The following is an 18,051-nucleotide window of genomic DNA, read 5'->3' as shown; positions in this document are numbered from 1 at the left end:
TCGATACGTTATTGTATAGAGCGAGACTCCCATTGAAATATCCACTCTCTCCCAGAACGACGGCCCGTATATTCTGACGTCTTCTCGATTTATTACGTCTCGTTTTACTTCACATTTAACTGACGGCGAGGGGGGTATGGACAGAGGGGTGGAATGGAGACTTTCATTCGTCGATATCGGCTCGCTAATAATGCCAACGGAGCAGTCGGAGCTACCTCATCGGGGCTGCATTGTACGAGTAGGATTGTGTTCGCCCGTCGCGGTCTACCGCGAGTCGCCTCCGTGTTGCTTTTCTGCGCTCAAACGGCTCATCCGCGCGCAGAAAATTTGATCAACGATCCGATATTTCCTTTTTCTTCTATTCGTGCTTCCTCCGACTCTGTTAACACTTTCACTGCACAGCCGGCGACCTATGATTTCCCTTATGAATGCGAAAAGTGATTTTTCGAACTGTGTTGGAAAAGTTTAGTATTATTTGTTTTAACTTGTAATTAGCATTTTGATCATTTTTTGTGCAATGAGTGAAGTTTCTCGAATGAACAATTAGTTAACACAAAAATATAACGATTCGATATAATATTTTATTTATTTTATCTACCAAAACGAGTGTCGGAGACATAGATTCGTAATTTACCTTTATTTTTCAAAATACATGTAATATGAGTGGAACAAATATAATACTGGGGTCTCAATTTTCCTGGGAAGGACTGCTCAGTGTATTGCATTTATTAGTTTTGTGGTGATTTCGAATACGTATCGTAAACCCCAAGAGTATTTGCCTTCTTGAATAATCTTGTCGCACTAAAGATCTTAATTAAAGCAACTAACCAATCCTTGAACCGAAGACTTCATTGTAACAATGGTGTCTGGCTCCCGGGATTTACAGGTACAATTTTCTCAAGAATTTTAGGAAATGTATTAATTGTATAGTTTCATAGTAATTCCGTATATTTTTGTTTTTATCAATCGCATATAAATATATTTTCTTTGCTATTTGGTAACATTATCATTTTTAACTACTAAAAGAAATTGTCGACTGAAATTCAATTCATTTTAAAAATTATAATAATTAGTCAATCATGTATTTTTGTTGACATTGATCAGGAATCTCATTTCTTAAAAATAAATAAAAATTAATATAGTTTGCAATAGTAATATTAGCATATTTATTTCATCGAATGTTTTTGTTTCGAATTGAATTCTTTATTTTTTAATACCGTATTCTTAAAAGATAAAAAAAGTAGTAGTAGTAGTCGAATAAAAATTCATTATGAATGAAAGGGTTAGGTCTCACAATTGAGTAATGTGGGGGAACACCATCTTTGTTCAAAGGAATATTAAAAGTCATTTGATTCTTCTACGCCATCGTTTATTTAAACATCATCCTCGTACTTTTCATATTACCATTAATCTTTCAGTCGAGCGACCTAGGAATTTTCCAATTTGTATTCAGCACATTTTTACGTATTATTGTCCGTGCTTGTTCTTGGACAATTTATAGACCTTTGATGAAGCTAGCTGCAACGCTGACGTAACATCTTTTTCGCATGGACAGGGCGTACGTTTGGAAGCTCGGACTATTGATGGCTTTGAAATAACTACGGGAAGTATGGCGCGGAAATGAAAAGCGCTTGGTTTGACAAAAATGAATCGTTGTAAGCGAAAGAAGAACGATATGTTAGCTGCTGTAAATAAGTGTCTCATTTGATAGATAGTCGTTCCCTGAGGAAACTAAAGTACAGTCTTTTGATACAGCAGCGCGTGAACATTATTCAACGAGTTCGCGAAGAGATTCGTTATACGTAGAGCTCCCAATAAATCTTAATATATCGTGTTAATTCAAATCCACGTTACGAAGATTACTGAGAAAGGCGTTACTTATAAATTCGAACTTTTTTCAATTTTATTTCGATATTATATTATGTCACAGTCCATAGGTTTGTGAATATTTATGATTCTTTAAGTTATAACTCATTTTGTGTATTTATTTTGTTCCTTTGGTTAACTTTAAAAAATAATATTACAAATTTTTATTCTAGAACGAAATATTATGGTTACTCATTATTCGAATAAAATTGTGATACAAAATAATTTATAGAAGCTAGTATTAATAGTTCGTGAAAATGTTATGTTCAGTAATTTGTTTCTTGAATGGAGATAGTGTTCACAGACTTCAATTGTTATGCTGCTGTCATAGTTCTAATCGATTCTTTTCTCTGGTGTTTTTAATTAGGAATTGTATTATAAAGATGAAATTAAACAACTCCTCTTAACATGGTATAACATTGGAGATAATAATGTAGAATATATTGATTACTAAAGGAACATAATATCGTTGTATTTCGTTTCATGTTGTTTGGGAATTATCTGACTTAATACAAAGCAAAATTCATCTAATTTTGTTCTAATATTATAATTGATTTCAACCTGAGGCAGACCATACCATAATCTTTAATTTATAAAGATTTTCAGTTCTATAAAGAAGCTTTGATTTTTCTACTGTTCAGAATAAAATCTCTTTCGCTGCAAACTTGGGCACTTTGACGTCAACTAAACAAAATATCATCCGGATTGCATAAAAATAGCGGGAGTTATAGGGAGATAACAAACGCATAGATTTTGAATTCTATACTGGTAATACTTTTTCGTCGAGTTCAGCGCTGGATGCGTGGCACGAATAGAGGAATTAACTTCGGTGAAACACGTCGCGCGACCGCGGAATACAAACTGCAGCTGCAAGCAGTGATGCCAGCTCAGAAAATGAAATGTCACAGTCTTCCAGGGACAATTTCTCCGCGTTCAAACCGGTCGACATGTTCGACAGTAATCTTAGCGAGCTTTGCGCGGTTGTTTCCCCCTTTGCCCCTGCGCCCCCCGGTCCAGAAGGTACACCTTATGATGTAACCAATCATGAGCAAATCCTATTTCTCGCTGGGGACGGTTCTCTTGGTTGGGTCACGTTCATTTCGTGTCAATCGACTGCAAATCGACGCATTGAGAGAGTAGAAGGATTCGTAAAATATCATTTGATATGCGACCAATTGGAACGTTGAAAAATATGTAGCAATCGACGCAAAACAAATGTGAATCTCTCTTGTACTCTTAGTAACACAAGTAAAAGAAATACTCTGATACTCGATCAGAATAAAAATTGCTCACATCGAACGAATTAGGTAGGGTTATTAACAAGTACAATAAATATAATGAAACAAAATATTTGAAATACGTTTTTAATTTTTTGATTACCATTTATCGTATACGATTGAATTTATCCATTCAGAAAATTAGAAAGTTCGTTTCTCGACAAATATTAATTAATACAAAATTGGTATTGTGGTGGGTAGAAAAGATGGTAAATGTTTTCCTTTCTTATTTTCTTGTATATGTAGCATTTACGAGGAAAACGCTGGCTAGTAATTGAGCGAACATCGTGTACAAATACAATTTGACTCGCTTGGAAAGGCCGAGAACAAATTAAGTGCGTAGGTCGAGGACTCGCCGTAATCACCGCAAGGAGCATTATATTGGTAACATGATTATGCCTCCGACACTCTCGACATGAATTCCAGGTGCATATGCATGTTTCCGATACGTTAAACCCTCTCACACCACGGTAGCGATAATCTTAAGCGATGTATCGCAGTTGGTCGCTTAAATTTTAACCATTTTTAAATGACTCATTCGATGGAAGAGGTTGAAATAAGACGGTGAAGTTCAATTCTTAAGTGTACCATAATTCATTCTGTGGTTTCGCAGAATTTTGACTATACAATTCGGATAAGAGAAGATAAACCAAGAAAAATTACAGAGATCGCGAACTACATATCACGGTATCAAACCAGTAAACTTTGAGGAAGTACGAGTAGGTTGATTTATCAAGGCTTTCGATAGTTTGGAACGGAATAATTCCAATAATCGAGTAAGGGAACCACCAAAGATGGATGCACCACTTTAGAGCGAGTCGATCAAAATTTATCAATGCTTTCAGGAACTCGCAACGGGACCACAATCATAATAATCAAACAAGGAATTCACAGAAGAACAAACATACATCAGTTGATAGTGATTTGAAAGCAATTTGTGAATGTTTTCAGTAGTTTGTAACAGGATATCATTATAATTAAACAAGGAATTCACAGAAGGTCAAGCACACACGAGTTTATAGTGTTTTGATGACAATGTGCAAAGTTTTCAGTAGTTTGTAACGGGACCACGTTGCAATAATCAAACAAAGAAATCACCTAACATCAAATATGTACGAGTTTGTAGTGGTTTGTTAACAGTTTGCAAATGTTCTCAGTAGTTTGCAACGGGACCACGTCGTAATAATTAAACAGTATACCATTAAAGATGGAGGATACAGGAGTTTAAAGCGGCGTAGTTAAAAATTTATCAATGCTTTCAGTGATTTGTAACAGGACGCTGGCGAATCGTTTCCCCGCGTTCGTTTTCGTGAGAATTCGGTCGACGTAGAGGACGTTTTTCTTGGTGTTTCAACGGACGTTCGTTGCGTTGTAAATTGATCTCGCGACATGCTCGTTCGTTTCGGTGGATACGCGGGCTGGTTGGTAGGAGGGACACGCCGTGCCTCTGGTTTCCGCTTCCTGACGCGAGCCTAGTTCCGTTCTACGATGCCCGGCCGCGCAGACGAGCAAACAATGCGTCGTCCGGCGCCACGAATAATATCGACAGCTCCATATAAACGCGGTGCTAATAAAACGAGAAAATCGACGGACGAAAAAGTACGACTGTTGCACGGGCGACTAGCATTGGTCGAACAAATAGACCCTCGCACTGTAAAATGGACATTTCGTATACGATAAACGAAAAAAAAATCAGTTTTAAGCACAAGCTATTATCAACCGATTGGGAGATCTTCTTTGCGCTACGTTATATGTTCAAATCAATTGTGTGCAACGGAGAATGTTGGATTACATACGGAAAAACAGGCACTAGATAAGAATCAACTTTCAAGGGATATAGAATATTTATGTTGCATGTTTGATCTTGTTTAAATCGAGTTTTATTAGCTACAGTATAATCTTCTTACAAACTCGGTTGACTCTACAGGAGATTATTGTTATTATTCATTTATTAACGGGAATCAAACCCTTTAGTACAAAAGATGTTATATGTAAGGAACAACAAAAGTGAATTTTATATAATAAATATTATTGCTTATAAAATTTTAGCAAAATACTTAATTTACAATACGCTGAAAGGATAATTTTAGACTTTCCAATGATTGCTCAATTATATCTGTTTATGTGTGTACAAAGTTTGCATGACTGATCATTCTATACAGGTGTTCGGCCATCCCTGAGAAACATTCTAATGGGAGATTCTAGAGGCCAAAATAAGACGATAATCAAGTATATCAATTTGTTGATTGAGGTTTCGTTAAACAGTTATTAAAAAATTAAATTAAAAAATTTCAAATTATTCTAAAAAAATTATTTTTGGTTGCATGGGTCAATTACAATCATTTTTGGTCAATACACATACCCTCGAAATCCTTTTCAGATTCGAGAAAAGAATTCCTCACCGAAAATATAATTTCTGGCCAGAAATGCTTCCCTGAAATTCATGCGAATCTTTAAAACATCATGACTTCTGAACGGATTGGACGATTTTAATGTTCGAAAAGGCAAACGACGCGTATTTTAATGTAGAATATGTAGCAATTGTAAAAATGTTTGAAAAGTTGTTCCTTGACGCCGTAATGTTAGAAAAGCCCCATAAAAATAGTCAAATTTTCAAACGACCATAACTTCTAGAATAGTGAATATATTTCAATCAAATTTTTTTCTGAACTAGAGCTCATAGATACCTACAGAAAAGTATTAAACAACTTCTCTGTACAGCGTCAAACAAGTTTATTAAAAATGAAGAACGAATTTTTAAGAAAAATCGACAAGGGGGTAGGTGCCTAAATTTTTCGGCGAAAAAAAAATTTCGAATCGTTCTAAAAAAATTATTTCTAGATTCTGGGGTGAAATACAACCACTTTTGGTGAATACACATACCCCCGAATTCCTACGCACTTTCGAGAAAAAAATTCAGGAAGACGGATAAATTTTTCGACGAGAAAAAAAATTTCAAATCGTTCTGGAAAAATTATTTTTATTGATATAACTTTCACAAACATCTGAAGATTAGTATTAATAAGTAAGTCATCATAATTATGCGATTCAAGAGGCATAGGACAACAATCAATAATCAGACTTGCTGACAGAGCACAAGTAGAAACAGCGATTAATGGTCAGACGCGACAATTTGTAAACAGACATCGTACAACGACGTTTTATCGCTTACTGTCAGACATATTTTTGCACGTGGAATCGGGACAAGCTGCATTCCGCAGTTTGCCTCGCCGCGGAGATAAATCGCGATCGCCGCGGCTGGCGAAAAAATTTTCATCGCGGGAACTTCTCGTCGTATAAAAAGATATAGAGAGCACCGGGGCTCGACGGGAATGGATACCGAGATCGGGTTTAGCGTCTGCGACAGCCGCGCGAGGCAAAATGAAATTCAAGGACCGATAGTGTGCGCGCGCGCCAGCAATCTTCGGTTATTACTATGTTATCCTCTCGAACAAAGTAACAACTCTCCAAAGATATCCTCCGTTTCCTCTGGTCCCGCGGGAATCGGAAGTTGCGCGCTCGTAAATTCATCGTTCTGCGATCGAGTTTACTCGAAAGTCGAGGACGCGTTCAAAACCCATCGATCCGTACCAATCACCGGGTTCCCCTAACTTTGCATCCTTCCTTCCTTCCCGACTAGCTTCCTCCCGGCAATCCCTTACCCATTTATCGTATCTTAGTACCCAGCTCGACCCACGAATGTACGACCATCATATTTTAACACTGGCAGGAGTCGCGTTGCATTTCGTATGCACACGTTTGTAGCGAGCAAGACGAGCCAAGACGGTCGCAGACGGGACGGAGGAGTAGAAGAAATGTCCGCGAATGGGTATTTCGGGTCCAGAGTTTCAAACCCGTTGCATTCAAATTGTATTTCCCCTTCGAAACGAGTTTCTTCCCCTATGATCGAACTTCCTGCTCTCATAACTGACACAGGGTGAGCCAATTTCTCTACCCCTCTTTTCCTCTGACATTCGACTTTCCTGGGGCTAATTCTGTTCTCCCTTTGATATGTTCTTGAATACAATAACCTAAGACACGGGCATTTTTATGGATACAATTTCTATTTTAAATGTTGATTGCTATACCACAGCTCTCAAACTGTCCACGAAAACTCATAATTTGTCATAGAAGTATATCCATTTCTATAATTTTAATACCGTCTACATTTCCCCCTTTTTCTGTGATTTGTAATAGTCTTTTAGGTAAATTCTTATTCACTGAAGCAAACAATTTATAATCCAGTGTTATCGCAGGTCTGTTGTATTATCAATAGGAATTGCTGAAACATCCTTGGGTATATAGCGTCAAAGTAAATTTCAAAATAAACACGGAAGATAGCATAAACAGTAATAGTTGATATATTCGTCGGATAGAGGATGAAACGCCCTTTGATATGAGTGTTTATTCAAGTCGATAGCGTAATTAGTTCCGGAGATAGAATGCTTCCAAGCACTTTCTAACGTTGTATGTTAGAAATTCTAAACAAAATTTTAAAAACAGTTTGACCGATTGTGGTAGGTTTAGTATCACGGCACATAAAACAAGTATTTTGTGCTTTCGCTAACTACATTAATATAATATACGCGTCCGAATATCAAGTTAAAATGGGGAAAAAATTGTTTCATCGTTATTTTCGTAAGAAATTGCAAATATGCTTCGAATTAAATTCAAAAAAAGGAAGAAAACCGATCTCCTCTCCTTCCTTCTCTGTTCTAGAATATTCTAAGTCGAGGGTGGGGCGCGAGTCTGGTCGAAATTCGTTCCGGTGGGGTGCAGCGTCGTTACCAGGAAATTGATTGCAACATTAGAATGCACGATGTGGAATCAGGCGACGCTCGGGCAATTCCATTTTTCAGACCGCTCCTCGGATTTCCTGTTTTTTCTTCGAGTGCACAAACCAGCGATATGCTTTCCTCTCTCTTTCGTTCTCTGTGTCCGTGTCCCTAGGCTCGAAGAAAAGACGCCAGTCATCACGATTATTGTTCATCGGCCGTGAACGTTCGATAGGGGTGAAACACCGTGGTCGTAAAAAGCGACGCGACGAGACGTCGATGTGACAAAGGAACGGACGCGCAAAAACGCCTCCTACGAATCCGAGAAACGATCGTTTCTCGTTTCTTGCCGTCGATGTTTTTTTTCCTCCCCCTCTGCCCCTCAGGGATTCGCGAGGTACTCCTTGGGATCACGATAATCGCGAAACGGCGACAAGAAGCTAATGACGACGACGGCTCGTCGCGCGGGGCTTGAATAATAGCTGGCTGTAAAGCGTTGTTTCTAACGTCTCGGTTTCTTTGTCCGTTCTTCATCCTCGCGTTAGCCACGCTCGCCGTTACCTCGCAATTTTTCCCGCGGTGGGCGCGTTATCGCGAACGATGGACACGCTCGATGCTGTTTTACGACGATCAATTTCCACTTGGGCTATCGAGACAGCCGCAACGAAGCCCTCGCTTTCGAGCTGCCAAGATTCCGTCATCCTGAATCGACTACGTCGGGATTTGGATGATTAACGACACGGATACTCCTCCCGTTGGCTCACGTATAAGCTGTCTGCGTGTCTCGTCATCTCCTCTTTCTGCCTTAAGACAGTTCCCGGACACCAGACGTTTCGCGAAACGAATTTTCATCGAGTCTTAAAACGATGATCGTTGGATCGAAATTCCTCAAATCAAACACACACGAGTTTATAGTGTTTTGATAACAATTTGTGAATGTTTTCAGTAGTTTGTAATAGGACATCACAGTAATAAATTAAGGAAATCACTTAAGATCAAGTATACATAAGTTGATAGTAGTTTGATAACAATTTGCGAATGTTTTTAGTAGTTTGTAACAGAATGTCACAATAATCAAATAAGGAATTCATAGAAGATCAAACATAGATCAGTTTATAGTGGTTTGATAACAATTTGTGAATGTTTTTAGTAGTTTGTAACAGGATGCCACAATAATAAAATAAGAAAATCACAGCATATCAAACGTACACGAGTTTATAGTGAGTTAATAGCAATTTGTAAATGTTTTCAGTAGTTTGTCCTTATTAGTGTTAGTGACTTTTGAAAACAAAAAAAGTATTTTAAATACCTATAATATAAATTTTATTCGTACATTTCCTAAATTCAATCTGTGCCGTGCAAAGTGGAACGTAAAGGATATTTACTGTAACTGTTATTGTAATACACAACGCAATCCAGATAGTTGGAAGCTGTCTCCGGGCTCGAGCATACTCGAAAGCATGGCTTCGGATTTTCAAAGTACTCGTAAAGGTTTCAGAACTCTTGCGACAAATCCGAGCCAACTCGCGAGATGCTTGATCCCATCGTTAGTCGGGATAATGGAGGTTTTACTGTACTCTTCCGCTTCTTATTCCTATTACCCATGCATCACGGTATTTTCCGATCTCCTCGCCTCTGGCGTGTCTCTACGACTCGTAGGCGCGGCCTTTGTGCACGTTTTTATTCACGCGTGCACGTTAAAGCTCTTCATTAAAGCGTCGCGTCTCGACGATGGCGGCGCGTAAGCCGCACGGTAATTTTCACACGATGTCTTGGGCTTATTAATTTTCCCTTCCATCAGCGCGTCGACTGAGAAACAGAACAGGCGATAGGGAAACGGCGAACATAATTCAGCCCCGTTCCCGATCCATCCGGCGAATATAATTTCACGAAGAAAAAGGTGGATATCGGCGCTTTCTCAGCCATCGGTTCGAATTTAAACGCGCGGCCCGCCCGAGAAAATGAGATACGGGACCTTTGGAGATATTCGATCGATTCAATATCCTGCGGATAATTCACATATCTCACGGAAAATATGACGCCTCCAGCACCTATATTTCCCGCCGCGGCTTCTCCATCGCGAAATTACGGTTAAATATTCACGCCGTTACGCTCGCGTAATATACGTACAGTTACCCCCACTCGTATTCGTACGCTATAATGGTTCAGTGTAAATGAAGAGAAACTTGTTTGTTAATGCGTAAATTCTGCTCAGAAAGCTTTCTGAGATCGTCTGACGCGTATCAGCGTCTCGCCATCCGTGATATTGCCGAAAGAATTTTCAGGGGAGACTAAACGATTTAGTACCGTATTTAATTACAGGGGGGAGATAATCGATTGTATCGAGTACTCTCTCCATTATGGGAGATTGCAAAGACCACATAAATAGCGTCTAGACTCGTGGTTTTCACGCTTCTTGGAAGATCCCCTAAAAAATACAATGGAAGTTTTATTGTAAAATTCATTGTACGTATACTATAAGAAAATTCGTCAAGTTAAATGGCGCTAAAATAATATTGTGTATTAGAAATTCTAAACGAAATTTTAAAAACGGTCATTTGGCCGGTCGCGGTAGGTTTAGTGTTAAGGTTGGCTGGTTGTGTTACGAGGGTAGATTTCAGATGGTCATGAGGTGGGGCTTGGTTGTTTAAACATTTCAGGAAATATTGGTCGGTCAAAATAGCAGTGACGGTTCTTCGAAAATTTTTAATTGTCGAGCCTAAAAATGCGACAGTTGCAGCGACCCTTCTATGGCTATCTGTGTCGTGTCTCTACAATTGCAAACAATCGTTCTTTAAAAACCGACAAGTGACAGCATATAGTCGGAAAATATTAGGATTGAAAAGGGTGGGAGAAGCCTTTTATTACCCTCGGCAAAAAACAATTATAAAAGTGCTGCTGTGGAAAAAGCGAAGGTACAAAGCAACAAGATAAAGACCGTCCCTTGTAATAAAGGAGACACGGTCCTCGCGTGGGCGGATAACCAATCCGTTGGCGAGGGAAATCAATCATTTCTTCCGTGTAGAAACTGACAAGCGACACTCGTGTTCCGTAAAAAGGGAAACGGGTCGATCAGATAGAGAAAGTTGGAATCGAAAAGGGCGCGAAGAACAGTAAACCCGCGGCACGATAATATTTCTCGGTCCGGTCCCACCGGCGGACTTCCGTCTCAAAGCCGTGAAACTGCATCGGACAGTGGTATCTCCCACGGTGTTCGCAATCAGACATTCTGATTTAAAGTTCACGCGGCGTATGGAGCTCGCGTCGCGTGTGTCCCGCGCGCGATAACGCCTGTCGCTTCGAAGTTTCGCTTCACGGTGCATCGTATAACGTCATTATATTTTGATGCCGTCAGTAAGCCACGCCGCGTTTCATTAAAACTTACCGGACCCCGAGCCGCCAGCAGTTTTCTCCGGTGCAACGGGAATCCAGTTTGCGGGAAGTCCGACCGAGAACACGCGTACACGTTGTTGTTAACGACGTGTTTTGGGCGCTGCTAATGCGCCAAGTTACATTCAATTCGTTTCGGTGTAAAGGAATTAACATCGACCGCCTCCTGTTTCGTTTCACCCTCTTGTGGAGTGTTTTAAGGATTAAGACTACTGTAAAGTTCTGAAATATAGCATTTTTTGCGATTTTTTCATCCACCCAACAAAAAAAATCGCCAAAAAACGCTTTATTTCAGAACTTTACAGTGGTATTACTCCTTAAAACAGCTGGATAGTGATCATTTTTTATATAGTTTTTTTTTGCACTAGTTCGATGCCAACCACGAAGAATAACATATTATAAATTATCGTCTTTTGACGATATAAATAGCTAAAGAAATATTAAAATTCTTGAAATAATGCTACTTAGTACAGTACACAATGGAATAAAATATTTTATTCTGATTAATTTTGTTTCAAAGTCAATTTTGATCGATTTTCGTTTCTACGCGTCTCTGAAATTTTTATACTCCTATAGTTAGGGCATAAATAATTTTTCTAATCGTCTGTTGATTTATTTTCGCGTTTTTGTACGAATTTTTATCTCTCGTTGTGCAGGCATAGGTAAAATATTTCGTTAGATCTCTTCGAAAAACTTCTATTCTCATCTTATTTCAGTAATTTTTGTGACATTTTATTTCATACTGTTCCATTAGGGAACTAGTTTCATGGTTCAGCTTCACGTCGCGTGTTTCCCAATTCTCTCTCGTTTTCTTTGATAAAATAATTGCTTGGTAGAACTGAACTTGGAGATCGAGGGAACTTTGATTCCTTCTATCTCCAAAGTTTAATAATGTAAGAATGTGAATGGGAGATCGATGGAACTTGGATTCCTGGTAATCGATGTTACCCACAACAGAAAAGTTCTTCTTCATGAGTAACACCGAGCTAATGGCTGCGAATATAGAATAGTTTCTTTAAATATCGGATAAAATTGTTAATAATAGCAACCCTGTATATCACGTACGGGAAGAAAATTATACAGGGTGTTCGGCCACCCAAAAATTTTAACGCGGGATTCTAGAGGCCAAAATAAGACGAAAATCAAGAATACCAATTTGTTGATGGAGGCTTCGTTAAAAGTTATTAACAATTAAATTAAAAAATTTCAAATCGCTCTGGAAAATTATTTTCGGTTGCGAGGGTCAATTATAATCATTTTTGGTGAATAGACATACCCCCGAATTCCTACACACTTTCGAGAAAAAAATTCCTCACCGAAAATGTAATGTCTGACCATACATTGATATGTTTCACTTAAATTTCATACAAATCTTTAAAACATCATAACTCCTGAACGGATTGGACAATTTTAATGTTCAAAAAGGCAAACAACGCGTATTTTAGTGTAGAATATGTAGCAATTGTAAAAATGTTTGAAAAGTTGTTCCTTGACGCCGTAATGTTAGAAAAGCCCCATAAAAATAGTCAAATTTTCAAACGACCATAACTTCTAGAATAGTGAATATATTTCAATCAAATTTTTTTCTGAACTAGAGCTCATAGATACCTACAGAAAAGTATTAAACAACTTCTCTGTACAGCGTCGAACAAATTTATTAAAAATGAAAATCGAATGTGTAAGAAAAATCGATGGGGGGTAGGTGCCTAAATCTCGGCGATAAAAAAAAATTTCGAGTCGTTCTAAAAAAATTATTTCTAGATTCTGGGGTCAAATACAACCACTTTTGGTGAATAGACATACCCCCGAATTCCTACGTACTTTCAAGAAAAAAATTCAGTAAGACGGATAAATTTTTCGGCAAAATTGAAAAGTTTCAAATCGTTTTAGAAAAATTATTTTCGGTTGCGGGGGTCAATTATAATTATTTTTGGTGAATAGCCATACCCCCGAAATCTTGCGCATTTTCCAGAAAAAAATTCAGTACAGGCGGAGCTTTAAACGTTAATAACTTCTTAACGAAGCCACCATCAACAAATTGGTATTCTTGATTTTCGTCTTATTTTGGCCTCTAGAATCTCTCATTAAAATTTTTCCCGGGGTGGCCGAACACCTTGAATATGAGATGTCGAAAACGTAATGCGACATTACAGGAACATTTCTACATATATGTTATTCCGCCGCTGAACCAGGCGAAAGAACGCATAACACGTTTGCACCGGTTCTGCATAATTCAAAACTGCTCTGTATAATTCAGCATCGCGCTTTCGGCGGTTTGAAAATTTAAAGTTCGATTCGCGGGAGCTGTCAGCATGTTGCTAAATAAGATTCTCCAGCATTAAAACTTGCACGTGCGACCGGGTCGCGTGTATTGAAATCCGCGGCGCAAGAGTTCGAGTAATTTTGACACATTTCGTACGTACAGAGAGTAAAAGAAACTAAAGCTACGAAACACATTTATTTTTATTCCCAGGCTTAACTTTATATAACCACTGTGTATTTTTAACGTCACATTCCGATATACTCATATTTTCGTCATCAAATCTCATCATTTTTTAACAGTTATTACTTTTAAATTGCAGTTCTCCACACCAGGGTAAATACAGTTTAAATATTATTTTTATTAAAATTGGGTTGTGTGTATAAGCCTGGCAAAAATTATATCGAGAAATAAAATTGATTTTTTACAGGAAGAATATGTTTAATTTCAAACTTCAGACATATAATAATGAGTTAATTAGTTATATTTACCAAAGTTATGTTAAGGCTCAGATTTCTATTGAAATTGTCGTGTTTCGATAAACATCAGTGATTGATCGAGCAGCAAATATCAAAATGGAAGCCGAATCTGGTTAGCTCGAATTTCTTTTTGCACGCGGAGATGCTGGAGGAACGAATTATTTTCGAAGCAAAGGCGGTCTAAAAATGGAGTGAAGTTCGTCGGGATCGAACAATTTCGGCAAAAAGGTCCAGGATCCGCGTATCCTCGATGCACTGTGGCGTCGAAAGAAACGTGGATGCGCGGAGATTGCTACTTGCTGCTGCATTGGGGGAAATTCGAAGAAACTTAGTTTCACCGTGAAGAAACAAGGCGTGTGAAAAACACATGGAAGATGCACCTCGTACCTTCGTATCCCGATGGGACCACTTCCGTATCCTTCTTGCCAGATAAGCAGACGTCGGTTTGCTGGCAAAATAAATAGGTTGCGAACGTGTGGTACCTTCCATATGAAAGAGAACGTCTCTTGAATTCCCAGCTCGATGCAAAGTCTCTTGGTACATTCTGTACGCACGGATACGGAAATAGTTTACAATTAATGTCGAGTATACAGTTCTGCACTTAATTGGATCATTTTTCTTCGTCTATTCGTCGCTTTTATTATGAATTAAACTTGGAAAGATCGGGTCACGCGTTCAAGACAAACGAAGAAGAGCTTGTTGAGATGTTTCTTTGTTATTTTATCAAACAGATGTGCTCGAATGGTCCTTTTATCGAGAAATACATTTTGTAATAAGCGTGAGAGAATGTTATATATAATTTGTAATAAGCTGTACGTGTTAAGGGATCGCAGAAGCGTGTTTCAGTAATTGCAAAATGTAATCAAGGATTCCGTATCAAAGGTTTGGAGACGTCGATATCGAAACGCTTACTGTTCTCACCCAATGAGCACTTTCAGGGAATCAATATAGTAAATTATGCCAAGTTACGTGGTCAGTGTTAGTAAATGTTGTCTCGTCGGAAATTACAAACGCACGTAGAAAGGAATCATCATGATTAATTTGCTGTTTCATCCAAATACAAACGCAAATTCGACGATGAAAATCAATTTCTTGCAATTGTTGATGCATTCATATGCGGTATTAATAATATTGAGGTAGCTTGCTATGCATTTGACCAATATTGACCTTTGGATTTCTAGAAATTCTGGCCATTATCATCGTAAACAAGTTATTTGATTTTGGCTTTTAGAGAGTCGACTATTTTTCAATACAATCTTGTATATTTGTATCTTAAACTTGCATACATATATAACGTAAATCTAATACAAAACATATAATCACTTATAGTAGCAAATCAGGTCCACAATGTTGGAATAGAATAATTTAATATTATTTGTCGAAACTTTTTTTTTCAGTATTTTTTGTCAGATTTACCTTCAGAGTGCTATTGAGATTTTATAAAGCAATCGACCATATCGGATTGGATTTGCAATTTAAATTTTTCAAAATATAATTGCCAATTCGCCATCGATAACTCAAAAAAGCCTTCGGGCATATTTATGAGAATTAAAAAATATTTCAAACTTTCATTCACTGCGTTGGATCCGCCATTTTGAGTTATAAATTTCAGAACGTAGATTTTTCATCAGCAACTCTATATTAATATCACATTGTTCGTCAAAATTTTTCGTTGTCAAATCTTTGTCTATATTATAGGAATATCGATAATTGTTTATTGAGCTATCCAACTAATTAATTAATGACTAAATACATGGAATAATCATGGTGATCGTCGAAAATCGTGTTTATAGACGGAATTAGAGTGCTACAGAAATGGTTTGATATAATAAAATTTTTTAGGCTGTAATTAAATGAAAAATGAAAGAAAATGCTCCGGACGAACGTTGTTGGAAGTAACGAGTACTATTCAGAACTGTAAAAATATGTATAACACTCCGTTAAAAAAATTCAAAAGGGTTTCTTCGTTCCCTGGGGCGCTAGAGAGTGCTAGATTTTTTAATACCGAAATAAATCTTTTTCCCTGTCTCTGTTACTTGCCGAGAAAATAATTTCTAACATTTTAGCCGAGACACCCTGTATACTACAGACGATCCCGGGTTCGTGACATCCAATATAGACGACCATGGGCCCATGGGAGTTAATGCAGACAGACGAACCCAGATCCATAGAGCACAATACAGTTGATCACGAGTCCGTAACACCTGACACAGACGACCACGGACTTGTGAAACTCGATTTGGTGCCAGAGGTTGGTATGAATGAGATTATAGAGCTATGGCGTGAAATGGATGGATAATGTTTCGATGACAAGACGAAGAATCCATCTTTGTTTCGCGTTCAACCAAGATTTTACAAACGGAAATAAAAAATTTCGACAATTCTGTGGTTCTTTTCTTTTATTAAGTTTTGTTATTTGAAACAAGAAATCCTTGATGAAGCTAATATGTAAATATTACGTTTGTTACTTCATTAAGAAAGCGTTGTGAAAATTAATTTTTTCTTGTTTCATAAAAGTAATTTACTGGCTATTTCTTGTCTGACTATGAACCAAGCTTACGTTGGCCTTGACAGCTCGTTTAAACGTCGTCGAAACTTAATCGAAACACGCGAAACGTTTTAAAAGGAACAGTGCTCGTAACTCGAGACACTTGGTTGTACGATTTACGTTTCCAACGAATTCAAACATTGCTGTAGTTTCCTAGACTGTTATTTTGCGCCTTAAAACGCGTCTTAACGGCGCTTCGGAAAGTTCGTATCTTTGGAATCCTCCTTGGGGCGAGTTTGTCCCGCGTGCAACGCACACGGACGCTCCACAAAGACCGCGGAGCTAATTTAAAGAGCAGGGAACTGGGAACACGGCGAAACTACGCAAAACCCGCTGTGTAATTAGTATTTGCCGGTGATGTAAACGTATCCATCTAAATAGGGGCCCTTCAGGAAACGCAGCCATCCAAAAGAAATGCTCTAGGAAACGCGAACGAGAGATCTCTGCCTGGTAACGTTTGGTAAACAATAAACGCTTTGACGACTAACAACACAGCCTTAGCCAGAATGAAATTCAACCTTGTCTTTTTTGGAAATCGCAGAATTCAAATTTTCGCACGATTTTGTGATCGAAGATCCCAAAGAAAGAGATCGTTAAATTAAAAATAAAGTTTCAATTACTCGTTATAGAATGTATCAAAATACAGTTATGCATGCAAGCAGGTACATTTAAATTATTTGGTTAAAATAATATTTATAAGTACTCTTTAGAAAGAAATATGTGTATTCTTTTAACTAAAGGTTTCGCTTTTTCGTTTTTAATGTTTATCAATAGACTGCGGATACTTCTGCATTGGTAATTTAAATTTTCAAAAAATTGCAAAATGCACTTAATATACAAAAATATAAGAAATATGAATTATTATAATTAGGGGTTGAGACAACCCTCTAGAATGTTCCCATTTCATCGATTCTATTAATGTAATGGTTTCACTTTTTCGTTTTTAATGTTTATCAATAGGCTGCAGATATTTCTGCATTTATGGGTAACTTAAATTTTCAAAAAAGGCACTTAATATGCAAAAATATAAGAAATACGAGTCAGGCACGAATTATTTTATCTAAGGGTTGAGACAATTCTCTAGAATGTTCCCATTTTATTAATTCTATTAATGAAAATACGAATTTGCAGAAAGATCAGTCTTTTTATCGGTGAAAGTGAATTTCGGTATATGAATAGACTTTGTACTCGTCGTTCATGTCTTCTACAATAGCCAATACAACGTCTCGCGGCGTATGCCACATTAATGACTTTGGTTTTCGTGGGCGAGGTTGGCTTCTACGAAATTGACTTGGCTTACTTGTCGCAAAGCCAACGCGAAAATCAGGGGATAAATAGTTCGGAGTACGAAGTCACAACTCAAGGTGCTAATGTTTGAAGTTGGGAGTGCCAGAGTTCAGGTTCGAGACTTCAGCTAATTTCGGTCGTAAAACTTCATATTAAACGTGCACCCTTA

At 37.9% G+C, this 18,051-nt stretch overlaps 1 protein-coding gene across 2 annotated transcripts in view; it reads right to left on the bottom strand.

Annotated features, from left to right (window-relative positions):
- Tei (irregular chiasm C-roughest protein teiresias) overlaps window positions 1-18,051 on the bottom strand; it is a 506,172-nt gene that overhangs the window by 51,069 nt on the left and 437,052 nt on the right. The gene's annotated exons all lie outside the window — the stretch shown is intronic.

Source organism: Colletes latitarsis, chromosome 6 (assembly GCF_051014445.1).
Source record: "Colletes latitarsis isolate SP2378_abdomen chromosome 6, iyColLati1, whole genome shotgun sequence".
NCBI classification, from domain to species: domain Eukaryota; kingdom Metazoa; phylum Arthropoda; class Insecta; order Hymenoptera; family Colletidae; genus Colletes; species Colletes latitarsis.
The sequence above is the reverse complement of the archived record's forward strand: the minus strand, read 5'-3'. Positions and strand labels throughout refer to the sequence as shown.